Here is a 16,181-nt window from a genome sequence, read left to right as displayed (position 1 = left end):
TCTGAGTTCATGCTGCCTTCTATTCCTTCAGCAGGAGAACACGAAAGCAGTCTCCACACCTGTCTCCAGACACACAGCCTATCGCTGCCTGAAATCAGTGCTTTGATTCTCAAATGCAGTTACTGGGCAACTCACAGTCCCCTGCATACTGAAGGCAGTTTCCTAGGCAGACCACTGGCACAGCCCAGACTGCAGGGGCCTGTGAGAGGACGAACCTCTGAAGTTAGGTGGCTGCTGTCCTGAGTGGTGTGCACGTTTCTTACAGCATTCACCCCTAAGAATAGCTCATGAAGACAATCATTCCTGGGACACAAGTCAGACAGCGGTTGCAATAGGTGTGGCAAGCTTCCAAGCTATGTGTCACCCTACAAATACGTGGGCATTGAGGAGTGTGTTTTCCTGGCTCCAGACCTGAAAAGTAACTCTGCCCAAGAAAACTAGCTGCCCCAGGACTCAGGGCAAACAAACAAACATACTGCCTGGCCAGTGCTGTGTCCTTTCTGCTCTAGCCAGAGAAGCTCCTGTTAAAACAGAAACACAATCTTGTTGGATGGAAGGGGATTGTCGCAAACTCACACACAGCAGGTGGTCAAAATGGAGGCATATTTTCTTTAGTAAAGGAATGATTCTTCTCCTCCTTCTATTTTCATTCTCTGGGCTTTTGATGAGGATGGAAAAGAAGCAAGACATGATCTGCTTTTTTCCATTCCCATTCTTAGCAAGGGCAGTGGCAAATAATTGGTCTGCCTCTAGAGCTTAGCATATTAAATATTAACGACCAAATAAGAACAGAAAGTCTCTTTCCAGCCCCATGATTCTGCCTAACGCAAAAAAGTAGTCAACATTTTTTCAGATCTTTTGCTGTGTCAGGCACCCATGCTAAGTACTTGGTATACATTATAGCATTTAATTTTCACCACAACCTTTTCAGGTAGTATTACTGTTATTCCCATTTTACAGATAGGGAAGCTGAGGCTGGTTGAGTATAGGAGATTTGCTCAAGTTCTCACAGCTGGTAAGCTATGGAGATGAGGTTTGAATCAGCATTTGTAACCGTACTCTAGTCAGGACTTCAAGAGTGTACTAGAATAAAGCATGTATACAGGGAGGACATATTGAGTTCTATGTCAACAGTCATAAATCTTCACTGAAGAACTTATGCTGTAAAAATAGGTGTCATATCCTGCCAGTTTCTCTAACTGAAGGAAAATACCGGAATCTGATGGGCTTTGTGGCTCTACGGACCAAAGAAAGGCTCCAAGTTGCAGAGAACAGGTTCCAGCTTGAATGGTGCATGGACCTTTCTCATGCCTCTGTCCCTCACACACTGAGCTCACATGGCAGCTGCAATGGCCTGAGGGAGGGTGGGTCTCCCAAACTGCTCAGGTTTTAGCCTTCAAGTGGACATTAATCTTCTTGAGCTGTAAGATAGATGCCTCCTTATTCTAAATTAATACATTTTGCAAAATAGAAGATTAATAAACATAAATCAATCGATACCTACAGAGTATGTATCTGGCGTTCAAAATCTTGCTGGGTTCTGTAGAAGATAAAAAAATACATATATACAACATGGCTTCTGGTGTGAATTTAGCCATTAGCAAGAGGGAGAGGACTCTAGGTTCCATGGCCACTCTAAGCTGTTCCCAATTCCTCGGACCAGTCACCCCTAAAGGCACATTCTACTTTTTGTTTCAGCAAGACCATAATCAGTGGTCTACAGCAGTGGTTACTCAACAAGCTTTATGCTCTTAGGATTCCTTGGACTCTTAAAAGTTGTTGAGAACCCAAAGAGCTTTTGTTTATGTGGGTTATATCTAATAATATTTATTACCACATTAAAGATTAAAACAGGCCAGGCGCGGTGGCTCATGTCTGTAATCCCAGCACCTTGGGAGGCCGAGGCGGGCGATTGGGTCACATTCTGTGGTTTACAGGGTTTGTTTTTCTGCTCTTTGCAATAAATCTTGCTGCTGCTCACTGTTCGGGTCTGCATTATTTTTATGAGCTGTAACACTCACGGTGAAAGTCTGCAGCTTCACTCCTGAAGCCAGCGAGACCACGAACCCACTGGAAGGAAGAAACGACTCCAGACTCACCACCTTTTAGAGCTGTAACACTCACTGTGAAGGTCTGTGGCTTCACCCTTGAAGTCAGCAAGACCATGAACCCACCAGAAGGAGTAAACTCCGGACACAGCTGAAGAAACAAACTCTGGACACAGCATGTTTAAGAACTGTAACCACCGTGAGGCTCCACAGCTTCATTCTTGAAGTCAGCAAGACCGAGAGCCCCGTGGGAGAAACCAACGGCAGACACATTACCAAGGCCTAATTCAGGCCAGACTAGAGGTGGCCAGCGTGGCATGACTTGAGGGATATCTGGAATTCTATTCTGGGGAAAAATACTATCTTTGAAAACACAAATGAGAAAACTCATTTCAAGGGATTCAATTCTTTTAAAACGAAAATATGCCTCCCCTCTCCCTATTAGTATAAAGACCACTCTCAGAACTATTGGATATTCCTGCCAGGTGTGTCATTCAGGACTCAATACACACACACATGCACACGCCCACGTGACACACACATCGATTTACTGCAGGAAATGATGTCACGGGGAGGCTAGGCATATACAAATCTGCAGGGCCGGCTGTCAAGAAGGGCAAGCTGGAAACTCCTGGGCAGGAGATGGTGTTGCCGCCTTCGGACAAAATACCTGCTTCTGCAGGGAACCGTCAGTTTCAACTAATTAGATGAGGCCCACCCAGAGTATCCAGGGCAATCTTCCTTACATTAAATTGACTGTAGATATTAATCACATCTACAAGATGCTTTCACAACAACGCCTGGATTAGTGCTTGGTTGAATAACTGGGGACCATGGCTTAGCCAAGTTGACACATAAAACTGACCAGTGCACTACTTTATTGTAAATTTGTCTACTTTTCCCTTCCTAAAAAGTTTTATAAATTAAAAAAATTCAACACCTAGGAACTAAAAAATGAAAAGAAAAATGCAGAGCAGTAAGATAGAGAAAGCGGGTCAAAAGTTGGGGAACGAAAGGAAGACAGACAAAGAAAGCCCAGAAACTGCTACAGAGAGACACGCAAAATTAGAGAGGGGTGAGGACAAGGGACAGGAACACAGAGGAAAGGGGTGACTGTTCTGGAGTTTAACTGCTCTTGTCACTAACTTTAAATTAGGAATTCGAGAAATCATCATCATTCGTAACTCTTCATTTTCCTTATTCTTGGTGCTGAATGCAATCGCTGTCTGAGTTTGCCAGGTAGGAAACTATAACTCTTGGAGCTCAAGTGACCAGAAACTCATTAACTTTAAACCCTAGCTGGAGCTGGCCTCTGGGATACAACTTCCCCATTCCTGTGCTCTCTGTTGAGACAGGTTTGGTTCTTGCAAGTTTGCCCAGGGAAAATGGGACCTGTCTCTCCTTTTGGTCAAGGTCTTGGGCTCTGTCAGAACGTGTGGAAGGAATCCTTTAAGATGGTCCCAGTGAACTCCACCTCTTGATATTCATGCCCTTTGTGTTACCTTCTCCCTGTTAGTGTGGGCTGAGGCTAGTGATTTGCTTCTTATGAATAGCATATGGCAGAGCGATGTGATGTCACTTCTGCAATTAGGTTGCAGAAGATAGGCTTGCATCTTGCTTTCACCCTGTCTGTCTGAATCTTCCCACATACTTGTTCTAGTGAAGCAAGCTGCTATGTTCTAAGTCACCTTATGGAGAGGCCCATGTGATAAGGAACTGAGGGTGGTAAGTGACTTGCGTTCTGTGCCTCAGTTAACTCATTTGTAAAACGTGGACAATAATAATAATACTGATGGCATAGGGCTATTGTTGGACTAAATGACTTAATACATGTAACCAGAATAGTGCCTGGCACACAGGAAATGTTAACTTCATACTACTACTACTACAGGTACTGGTCTACTATTATCATTTAAAGTTCAGAGAAAGATCACCATGTATCTCCTTCTAGAGAAAAGCACAATGTTACTGCTGGGGAATTAAGAAGAAATGCTGCCTCTTAGGGAGTTAGTCTGAAATTTTCAACATCAGCTTCCCAAGCTTCTGCTAGCTTCATGCAATTCTAATCTTGGGATGGCAATGTCCTTGTACATAGATGGCCCCTGAGAGCCCACCTTGCTGAGCCCAGAATATTCAAAAAGATTTCCAAAGTATTTGGAAAATATCCTCCACAGATATCTTTTCCCATTTGTTCTTCTTTTTTTTTTTTAATCACTTTGTGATTTTTACCCAAAGATTTTTAGTGCCTGGTCAGGGAGTTACCTACTAAAAAAAGTAGAGAGGACGTCTGGCCTCAGAGACTGGCAAGGAATCACTTAACTGAAATGTTGGGTAGAGACTGCACCTGCCCTGTCAGTGATCTACTCCAGAATCTTGCAGGGCTTTTTCCTCAAGGGATTCTGACTGGGCTGCAGGGAGTGGAGGTGTCTGCAAAAGGGAAAAACCAAACTGAAGGGTCATTATTGGTCATGTCTCTTCCCTTAACTGTACATCAAGGCTAATATTTCACCCTCTCTACTTCTATTTTTTATTTTTGAGATGGAGTCTTGCTCTGTCACCCAGGCTGGAGTGCAGTGGTGTGATCTGGGCTCATTGCAAGCTCTGCCTCCTGGGTTCATGCCATTCTCCTGCCTCAGCCTCCCGAGTAGCTGGGACTACAGGCGCCCACCACCACGCCTGGCTAGTTTTTTGTATTTTTAGTAGAGACGAGGTTTCACCGTGTTAGCCAGGATGGTCTCGATCTCCTGACTTTGTGATCCGCCCGTCTCGGCCTCCCAAAGTGCTGAGATTACAGGCACGAGCCACCGCAACTGGCCCACCCTCTCTACTTTTCTAAGCTGTCTTATTGGGAATGAATGAATGAATGAATGCCTCAATGATATCTTTAACACATCTGTTATAGTGAAAGGAAGCTTCAGGTAATAAATATATTTGATTTTTTAAAAACCTGCCAAAAGGTAACAGATGGAATGTTAAGTAATAGCTAAATAAGCCTTGCAATTTGGCGGAAATGGACCTGAACTAAGATCTCAAGGAATTCTTCTACTTCTAGAGATCCAAGAATGCCATAAATGTACTGTCTGTTGACCAAGGCAGGGAAATCGTCACTCAAGTGGATTTCAATCTATTCTCTTTTGTCCCTTCCCAAACTGCTCTCCATAAGCTTGCAGCAGTTGCTGTGTGGCCTTCGAAGTAGTACCCGTAGCTGTGTTGATAATGAGGAAGAATCAACAACCTCTGAATGCAAGTGCTTTGGATCAATCTGTAGGATCTAATTTGACTATCTCAAATCTAAAGTAATTAGAGTTTTTTTTCTTCTCTGCTTGAACTGGAGGCATTAAAGCACAGTGATTTGGTTTGGCTTTAAAATTAGATAGACTAGGGTTTAAATCCCAGTTTAGCTGAGAACCCTTAGGGAGATTTCTTAACCCTCTCAGTCTCCTCATCTGTAAAATGGCAGTAAAAATGCCTACTTCACAGGGTTGTTGATAGCTATTATGATGACTTGAGAGAGAATATTTAAGATGGAAGGGCAGGGCAGGGGTGGAGAGAGGCTGAAAGCTGGGTCTACCTCTGGGAGTGATGATTTCAGAAGAATGGCATCGCCACTCAGTAAAGCACCTTGCGTAGTCCAGTATAACTGAGGGGTTGCATGAAGCAGCAGTCTGGGCCCCAGGCCTTCCACATGACAACCAGCATCTCCGTCAGGGGAGCTCTCGGGTCCAATCAGTGTATTGTTGCCTCTGTTCTGCCAGTCTGAAAAGAAATCGTCCCATAGGGTTAAGCCTAATCCTATTTCCTCATGGGAGCTGCTTCTGACCACCCTAGCCAGTGGCAGTCTCGCTGGACACTCAACTTCTACTCCACTCCCTGGACACTAAACTTGCATTGCTGCTTACCTTACTGTACTATGTTCTTTTTTTTTTTTTTTTTTTTTTTGAGACGGAGTCTCACTCTGTCACCCAGGCTGGAGTGCAGTGGCGTGATCTCAGCTCACTGCAAGCTCCGCCTCCCGGGTTCCCGCCATTCTCCTGCCTCAGCCTCCCGAGTAGCTGGGACTACAGGCGCCCGCCACCACGCCTGGCTAAGTTTTTGTATTGTATTTTTTAGTAGAGACGGGGTTTCACCGTGTTGGCCAGGATGGTCTCAATCTCCTGACCTCTTGATCCACCTGCCTCGGCCTCCCAAAGTGCTGGGATTACAGCCGTGAGCCACCGTGCCCGGCCTTACTGTACTATGTTCATATTTTGTCTTTGAAACTAAGTTGTAGCTCCTTCAGGGAGAGAGGTAGATTTTTATCTCATTTGAATCACTCCCAGTGATAATATACTCATTATCTGAAGCTTCCTTTCCTTATAACAGGTGTGTTAAAGATACCACTTTTATCTTCTTTGAATCACTCCCAGTATTCACAGATGCTAAGAAGTGTGCTCCCCAAATTGGTCTGCGAATCCCTAAGGTTCTGTAGAGCTGACTCAGGTACCTCACCTACGATGAGATCACTGGGCACCCACTGCCAAATCCTGGGACCACCATCCACATCTCTCCTGCAGCTTCAGCCAGAATAGCCCGTTTTCATAGGTTTTGCCTTTGGATGTCAGTGGTGATGATGACAATAGCATATTTGTTGAACTTTGGGTTTCCTCCCATTGTTGGGTATTTGGCAGCCCAATTTCCAACTGCCCAAGGGCTTTCTCTGGCAGCTGGAGCCGGCTGAAAGTGCCAGAGAATTAACACCCTGGGAGCAGCCTTCACCCAGTGACTGACCAGAGTTAGCGTGTAAATACCCCGGCTTCCTTGTTTTTCTGAGGGTGACTCTGAAGTGCATGTTCCTCACTGGTTCCCAGAGTTCCCCAGTGAACTGGACTCCTCATGCGCAGAGGTAACTGGCTTGATAACTTGCTCCTTACTAGCTTCCTTCCCTTTCCTGTCTCACGTTCTCGCTCTTACTGGGATAATCTCCCAAATCAGGGTCTGCTTTTGGAGAAACCAGACAGTAAATCAGCATCTGCTCACTGCCAGTCACTGTTCTAAAAACTTTTTAGATGGGCCGGGTGCAGTGGGTCACGCCTGTAATCCCAGCACTTTGGGAGGCTGAGGCGGGTGGATCATGAGGTCAGGAGATCGAGACCATCCTGGCCAACATGGTGAAACCCTGTCTCTACTAAAATACAAAAAATTAGCTGGGTATGGTGGTGCATGTCTGTAGTCCCAGCAACTTGGGAGGCTGAGGCAGGGGAGTCGTTGGAACCCGGGAGGTGGAGCTTGCAGTGAGCCGAGATCACACCACTGCACTCCAGCCTGGCAACAGAGCGAGACTCTGTCTCAAAAAATAAATAAATAAAATAAAATAAAAAATAAAAATAAGTAAATAAATAAATAAAAAACCCCAAAACTTTATAGAGATATTGACTTTTCAATTCTTCAATCATCCTCTTAAATTTGTTTTTAAATTTTGCTTTCCTTTTTTAAATAAGAAAATGGAAACACGGCAAGGTTAGGTATGTTACTCGGGTTCACAAAGCTAAACAGTGCTGGCGCCAGGATTCAAAGCAAAGGGCTCCAAATTGAAGAGACTCTGCAATGTGCTGATCCAGCTAGGTACTCTGCCCGTTGGATGAGAATCATAGCTTCCTTGCAGAAGTCCTTGGCAAAGCTCATTTCCTCTCATTAACTCCTGAATCCTGTCTTTGTGTTGAAGTGTTTCAGGTCTAGATAACCTTTGTCTGTTGTTTGAAGGCATCTCTTTGTTAGAGGTGTTGGTTCTTTTCTTTTTTCTTTTTCCACACACCAAACTCAGTTGTGGAAGCCAGCACAGGGTCAATGCGGCAGGGAGAAGTGTGTGTCCTGATGTCTTGACTGAGTGACTCATTATTTCTGCTGGTTCCCTTGCCAGTGTCAGTTATTGTTCCTCCAAGGATGGTGGTACCAATAACAGAGATAGAAAGGTTGGGAGGAAGGAGAAGCCAGTAGGTGTGGAAAAGGGGAGCTCATGGGGAGGCTCCTTACTTACAGGATAAATTCTGTTTTAGTCATGTTGCATTTGAAGAAATGTGATACACTCAGTTGGAAGTCTCCAACATACAGTTAGAAAAGTAAATCTGTAACTTGGAAGACCTGGCAATAAAGATCTGAGCATAGAGGCTCTGGTGGCTAAAGTCATGAAAGAGAGTAAGATGAGTCTGCAGAAAATGAAGGAGGTTCAAATTTGGAATCTTAGAGAATGTCCATTTCTGATGTCAGCATGAGAAAGAGAGGTCATCAAATGAAATCAAGAAGGAAGAGTCAGAGATGTAGAAGAGTCTGGATAGTGCTAGGACCTGGACCCCAAGGATGGGGAGTAGTTCCAAGAAATAGTAATGAACCAACCGGGCCAAATACTGAAAGGGTTGAGAAGAACAAGCACCACAATTAAAGGGTGCTTAAGGTGTCTCAACGTTTGAGGTCATAGACTATAATGTTGAAGTAGAAACTAAGAAGTGGAAGGATATGAAAATTGTGAAGTGACGTGTAAGTCATTGATAAGGTTTGGCTGTGTCCTCACCTAAATCTCATCTTGAATAGCAACTCCCACCATCCCCACATGTCATGGGAGGAACCTGGTGGGAGGTGACTGAATTATGGGGGCAGGTCTTTCCTGCGCTGGTCTCATGATAGTGAATGAGTCTCATGAGATCTGATGGTTTTAAAAATGAGAATTTCCCTGCACAAGCTCTCTCTCTTTGCCTGTTGCCATCCATGTAAAACGTGACTTGCTTCTCCTTGCCTTCTGTTATGATTGTGAGGCCTCCCCAGCCTCCTGGAACTGTAAGTCCATTAAATCTTTTTTTTTTTTTTTTTTTTTTTGTAAATTGCCCAGTCTCAGGTATGTCTTTATCAGCAGTGTGAAAAATGGACTAATACAGTCATGCAATTTAGTAAATTAATATTTTATGTTTGTAAAGGGCTATTCTAAAACCACCTCGACATGGGATTCACCAATCCCAAAACCTCCTCAACACAGTGCTTTTACATGTAATAAGTACTTAAGTGAATGAAGTGATTGAGCTCAATCTTAATTTTCTTTTCCTTTTCTTTTTTGTTGTTGTCTGTTATTATAGTTTTAAAGAATAGTCAATAATCCCTTAGGGAACAAGCATTCTAGGTGGTTACTAGCAAATTCTCACACATGTGTTAGCCATTTTAAAAGAATTCGACTACAGCAAATTCACTAAACATTATAACTTTATAGAGGACAATATTTGATGATTAAGAAGACACTCCAGGATCTTGCTCTATGTCTGGGTCATTACACTGAATTTAATTATGAAGAAAGCAGGGAAAATAAACACCAGACAAGGAGCCCAGAGATCTGGGCTTTGGTCCCAGTTTTCATCAATTTAGTTCACAGTTCACCTTAGGGGGCCTTAGTTTCTGCGAGTAAGGGGTTGACTCTATTGGTGATTCCCAAATCAGCGCTGGTCTTGATGAGGTTTTCATCTCCTTTGCGGGAAAAGGAGAGAGAGTGAGTGATAAAGAGAGAGAGGCAGAGAAAGAAAGAGATTATGTAGTGAGTTATTCATAAAGTCAAATTTATTCTTAATTCTAAGATTTGTCCTTTTTACTGTCTTATGTTAAAAAGTCCTTTCTTTTATACAATGGCCATAGCCATTAATTAGCAGTTTGATTATCAATGTGCTTAAAAGCAACACAAAAATATGGCAACCCCATGATACAGCTGAAAATTGTCTGTAAATTTTTGCTGGTCTATGCACCCATTGAACTTAGACTCTACATTCTCAATTCTAGATTGTATGATAAGGTACAAATGTGGTAGTTTAAGATCTCTGACTTCTGTTTGGACCTCAGATGAGAGCAACAGGAGCCACCCAGCAGCACTGCAGGCCTCCTGAACTCTTAAGAGTCCACAGCATTCTGCCATGCTTGTTGGCGACAACAGCAGCATTCTGACAAGGAATTGCAAAGCAGAGCTCACATCCTAGGACACTGGAGCTCTGAATACTGAGAGAAATTGTGTGTCCTTTAGTGCAGAGAGAACGAAGATTTGCTTTGTTAGATTCGTTGGATTATTTTAAAGGAAATTTCACCAACTCAAAGATACTGGAAATGAGATCTGCTCAGAACAGGCTGTAGGGACAAGTTGAACCTGGGAGTTGGCCATATAATTACTACGCTGGAACCGGCATGAAAGTCAATTACCTAGGTTTTTACCTACTCAAATGTGGGTCTTAGCCTGGCACCTGAAATAAATGACACAAAAGTGTGTTCATCTCCTTACCCACTGTGTGCCCACCTATTTCAGCAGGAACTATTAAAACTGCAGCAAATCAGAGCAGACTGTTGCTGGCAGAAGCTTCAATAAATCTGTGCCACTGAATTACAGGAAGAATTAAAATGCAGAAATTAGAAGTCAAAGGCATTGAGTTTAGTGTGAGACTTATCTGATTAAGTGTAGTTTCATAAGCCACTAGATCTCAATCTCAGAAAGCCCAAGGGAGAACCTGAGGGGGTGGAAGGTGACAATTCCATCTTCCAGAGGAAGTCATAAATTTCCACATGCCATAGCAACAGAATACATCTCTCATTAAAGATGCAAACATAAGACAGCTCAGAACAAGCTCCCTAGGAAACAAACAGGGAAAAGCAGTGTTGGTGTTCATCATTAACTTGCAACACATGAGATCTGCCCAGAATGTTTTGCTTATTGGGGCAGGAAATCATTTGCTGAAATCAGAAACATTGTGTCTTTTTTTGTGAGTAAAGGCCTCATTAAAAAAAAATCGAATGAGAATAGAACTTTAAGAGAGGCAAGAATACAAACAGACTGGAAAGGCAGGCATTGGAAACCAACACAGAGGAGGAGGACAGGGAGAGATCTACAAGAAATATCTAGGTGTTTTGTGCTGAGCACTGGTACAAGACATTCTGCTAAACATTCTAATCACCCAGTCATTTAATCTTTAAAATGCACCCAAAAGTGGGTATTTTCATAAAATGCAAACAGGCTTTGAGAGTTTCAATGATTTGCTCAGAATCATGCAAATGGTAGAGTTTTGCCCAGGACTCAAACTCTTGTGTTTCTAATGTCAAAGCTGTTGCTATACACAATGATTACAGTATAAATGTACTTTTAAACAGAGGCTGACCTGCAGGAAAATGCAAATAAACTACTATAATGCTGGTGGCTTAATCTAGTGCTTTAACAACCCTTTCCAACTGGCGACTCCTTGAAGATGAATCAGCTCAATGGATGGAACCTTGCAAGACGATCTGCCTCCTAGGCTTCCGCAAGTGTGCTCAGTGTGCCTCTCTCTCTGCAGTGCCTCAGAGGTTGTCCCAACCCTCCGGAACAAAACCCCTTGAGTGATGTAGCTTCCGGAGCCTTCCACCAGAATGGCGTATTAACTTCGGCCTCATAAGGTAATCCTCCAATCTTAAAATATCAAAAAGTAAAAGAAGGAGAAGGTGAAAAAGAAGGAGTAGAGGAAGGAGAAAAGAGGAAGAAGAAGAAGGGAGGAGGAGGAGGAGGAAGAGGCGGCGGCGGCGGCAAGACGACATTTCCATGTGTTCAGCTTCAGGAAGGTATCAGTGACTGGATCCTTGTCTGTGTTATAAGCAGTTGCAATGTCTATGGCTTTTATAAGCAGGATAATGCACATATCATCAGAAAAAGAAAGATTTTTTTTTGTACCTGTCCCCTCTCTATTGAAGAAAGGAATCTGAATCAAGGATTTTTGGTATGGCTTCCAAGTTTTAGGACAAAGGTATATTAGTATACCAATTTAGTAGCTTATTATAAAGATCTTGGAAGCTAATGATAATTTTTTCTTAACATTAAAAAATGACTTCTGTAAAATATGTATACCATCATTCCTACTGGCACCAAATCAAAAGCAGGTGTAATCTCAGGAGGTATTTCTTTCTGTTCCCAGGCTTCCCTGGCGACAATATCTTCTTGCCTTATCACCAGTAAAAGAGCTTCACAATTTGAACACCTGAACAAAAAGCAGAGAAAAGTGGTTTTTTTTTTCTTTTTGCTAATGAAAAACATACATAAATCTTCAGTCAGTACACAGATAGTACTTGTGTATACGGTGAGATATTTTAAAAGATGGTAGCTAGCAGAGTCAGCTCCCTCAGCTCCACAGTTCTTTCCATCACTCCCTTTTATACTTTCCTTAGGCAAAACCTGAGTCAATGCAGACCGAAGCCATGAGTGCAATTAACGGAAGAAATGCATTTTTCAGCAAATGGATGATGACTCCTATAGTTAGGAAGTGAGGCTGAAATGGAGAAAGATTCAGTGTTGTGTAGAGTTTAATATATTGCTAATAACATGGGTGAAGGCTATCTTTATCAAGTGTGACCTCTTAGCTTCCGTGTCTCCAATCATGGGAAGTCCTAGCTAGTTTAAAGCTGAAGCCTACCTTCCCTATGGCTAAATGAACGAGATTTATGAGGCTTTTAACCAGAATGAAGGGGCCAGGGTCTTTGGACAGCAAATAGAGTGGAGCTAACTGGGCTTCCTACAATTGAATCCATGTCCTTGGCCTCATTGAGACCACTTGGGCAACTAGCTACCGTGAATAATACGACATAGCAAATGAGATACTGACTTATATGAGTGTGGACATTTTCATTAACATTTTAAAACTATAGCAATATTACTGTTAAGACACAAATAAGAGGCCCTCTTATGTGAGAAAACCCTCAAGACCAATACTTGGAGAACCTGCCAGAGGAGAAAAGAAATACACGAATTTTATTTCAATAATCAGGCTTCAGATTTTGTCAGGCCTTTAAAATTATGTATGTAAAAGGTATAAAAGTGCTATAATGATAAAAATGAAAAATTTCTGGTTTGGCCCCCACCTGCTGTTGATATTGGCCGCACAGTGCCCCAGCATTCAAAAACAGCAGGCTTCGAGGTCTGACTTTGAACCATGCCAGCATTCCAAAGGTATTTCATTTCTCTGTGGTGTGCACCTAATTGAAGTCATAATAATGGCTGATAGCTTTCTCCAGGGCTTTAGAAACCTGGGGCGCTTTGGGTTTTTCTTTAGAAATGTAGTAGCTACAATACCCTCTAAGACCTCAGGTCCAAATCCTCTGGCTCTCTGATAAGAGGAACTGGTTTTGAGAGAGACTCAGTTTAAAATATAGGCTGCGTGGAAGCAAACCCAACATGTATCGGGTATGGGGGGCATGGAGGTGGTGTACGAACCTGATGTTTTCCACTTTGCTATTCTAGAAGCAAGGCAGTATAGTGGAGAAAGTACTGAAACGTATTGAACGTGGAGTCAAAGAATCTCCTCTTACTTGGAGAAGGTCCTGAAAAGTATTGAGATTGTTTTACCCCAAGTAGGAGGAGATTGTGTGACTCCTTTCACTAGCTGTATGAATTTAGACAAGTAACTTACTATTAGTTTATTCTCTCCCAGTCTTAATGGGTGAACTCATAGCAAAACAAGTATCAAAGCAGTGTCTGAACTACTATTTATCTATACCTATATGACGACAGCATCATTATTGGTGCATCTTTGAGAAATCTTAAAGAAAGGAAGAAGTACCAGTAGATTTCAAATAGAAGTAAATGTCCACCTTCCCCAGTTTACAGGCTGAAACCACAATCCGAGACTCTACATGCTGAGCCCCAGAACAATCTTAGATTTTGATGATTAAACAGTTTACTTTTGGGCACTCTAGAGGAACGCAAAGACGATCAGGGATCCAAGTGGATGCACCAATGGTGTTACAGAACTCCATTCTTCCTTCTTATGTGGTAGGTTGTTTGACTGATACAGGAAGTGGTGTCTCAGGTTATATGTCTGTATTTTAGTAAAGGATGTAAAAAAGGCATTTGTAGTAGCCCCTACAAGTCATATAAGAAGAAATTTGGGCTGCAAAGTCATATATTTATGTAGGTTATTTTTAAACTCTAGCTTTTATTTTAGGTTCCCGGGTACATGTGCAGGTTTGCTACATAAGTGAACTGCATGTCGTGGAGGTCTGGTGTGCAGATTATTTCATCACCCAGGTCATAAGCATAGTACTCAATGGGTATTATTTTTCTGACTTGGGTAAGTTCTTGACCATTAAATAAGCATAATCAAAAGTATGAAAGTTAATCCAAGAAGGCCTCTAGTAGTATTCTGAAGGTATGCCATATCGCAGGTTAGTAATAATTAGCACCTTGCATGGCATACTCCAGCTTTAAAAATATCTTAAAGGTTCACATATAGAGACATCAATACATGATTGTGTATTATAATTGGAAGGAATATATATATATACACGCACTGTATATATACACACACACTATATATATACACTATATACACACACACACACACTATATATATATATATATATATATATATTTTTTTTTTTTTTTGAGATGGAATCTCGCTCATGTTGCCCAGGCTGGAGTGCAATGGTGTGATCTCAGCTCACCGCAATCTCCACTTCCCAGGTTCAAGCGATTCGCCTGCCTCAGCCTCCCAAGTAGCTGGGATTATAGGCATGTGCCAGCACGCCCGGCTAATTTTGTATGTATTTTTTTTGGTAGAGACAGGGTTTCTCCATGTTGGTCAGGCTGGTCTTGAACTCCCGACCTCACGTGATTGGCCCACTTTGGCCTCCCAAAGTGTTGGGATTACAGGCTTGAGCCACCGTGCCCACAGTTACTCAAGCACTTGCACGTGATCAAGATGGAGAAGAGCTGACTCTTGCAGTTTACGTGGGAGGAAAAAAAAAAAGTAAATCTAGAAATTCTAGTTAACTCCAAACACAGTAAGTGTCATTGATGTTTCCCCAAAAGCCAATCCAATATTAGGCTGCACATAAAGACTGCCCAAAACAAGGATGGAGAGCACAACAATTCAGGAAGAAGACAACCTGGAATGCTTATATGGCCATCAAAGATGACATAGGCTCTGGAAACTATACTACAGGGAAAGTTGGGGGTAAGAAGAACCTTAGCCAGAAGAAAAGAGTGGATGGTGGGCCATAGAGACAAGCACAGCAGATGTCTTCTAAGAGGTGAAGGGCTACAATGTAGGGATGGTTTGACTTGTTCTAGGTAGGTTTCAGAAGAGGCACAAGACCCAAGCTGCAGCCTCTAGAAGGTAGCAGTTTGAGTACAATATAAGAAAAAAACATTATTTTTCTTAGCATTTCTGATGTTCATCAGAGATTGTGGGACCGAAGCTCAGGAAAGAGATCTTAAAGTAGAATCAAGAGATAGAGGTCGTCCACAAGGAGGCGGTAATATGAAGCTGTGAAATGGCTTGGGGTTTCCAGTGTCTTCCACCATCATCAGCCCAGAATTACCACCTTCCCAGTTGCACTTCCTCCTAAATCTACATCTCCTGTCTGGTGCCTTTTGCCCTGAACAGTCTCTTGCCTCGGAGCTTCTGGGCCATCAAACAGAAGGGGGCACCCTGCACCATCAGTCTAGGCAAGGACCAATCTGACAATCCCCAACCATGGAAAAGGACCTAAGGCTGGGTGGGATGTAGGAGCCTTCCAGGACCTGGAAGGGAACCTCCTGTAACTTTACTCCTCTCTACCCCCGTTGGAGTCCACAGGGCTGGAACTCTAAAATGCAGAACAAGGTTAGGGGTGGGCAGACACGAAGGGTTGTGATGCCACCTGACTTCCAAACTGAGGATGGTACAGGAGCCCCCAGAAGCTCCCTAGGGTACAGAGAAGTCACAGCAACGCTGGACAATCCAGCGGTTTGGTAAAGTGTACTTACCAATTCTGAAGAGGGGAAGGGGTTCTCTTAAGGTGTAGAGAGGACTATCTAGGGAGTTGCAAACTTTGTTATGGGTGGACAGTCACCTTCGCTCCTCGCTGCACCGTTTCCTCCTTGCCCAACAAGGCACGCGGGTCCCAGCAAGGGATTCGAGTCCAGATCTCTCTCTCTCTCCTCTCTCTCTCTCTCTCTCTCTCTCTCTCTCTCTCTCTCTCCCTCCCTCCCTCCCTCCCTCCTCCTCTCTATTCGCTCGCTCTCTCTCTCTCTCTCTCTCTCTCTCTCTCTCTCTCTCTCACACACACACACACACACACACACACACACACAGACGCACGCAAAGTGGGCAAAGCGAGCAAAGCGAAGAGGGTTGGTAC

The 16,181-nt window shown here is 43.1% G+C and overlaps 1 long non-coding RNA gene across 1 annotated transcript; it reads right to left on the bottom strand.

Moving 5' to 3' along the window:
* Positions 1 to 9,129: 9,129 nt before the first annotated feature.
* Positions 9,130 to 15,981, bottom strand: LOC117069344. Its single transcript, XR_004431511.1, has 3 exons — positions 15,808 to 15,981; positions 11,914 to 12,043; positions 9,130 to 9,530 (listed from the first exon to the last, which is right to left on the bottom strand). It is a non-coding gene; the product is annotated as an uncharacterized LOC117069344 (long non-coding RNA).
* Positions 15,982 to 16,181: the final 200 nt, after the last annotated feature.

Source organism: Trachypithecus francoisi, unplaced genomic scaffold (genome assembly GCF_009764315.1).
Source record: "Trachypithecus francoisi isolate TF-2019V2 unplaced genomic scaffold, Tfra_2.0 Lachesis_group3, whole genome shotgun sequence".
Classification (NCBI taxonomy): Eukaryota; Metazoa; Chordata; class Mammalia; order Primates; family Cercopithecidae; genus Trachypithecus; species Trachypithecus francoisi.
The sequence above is the reverse complement of the archived record's forward strand: the minus strand, read 5'-3'. Positions and strand labels throughout refer to the sequence as shown.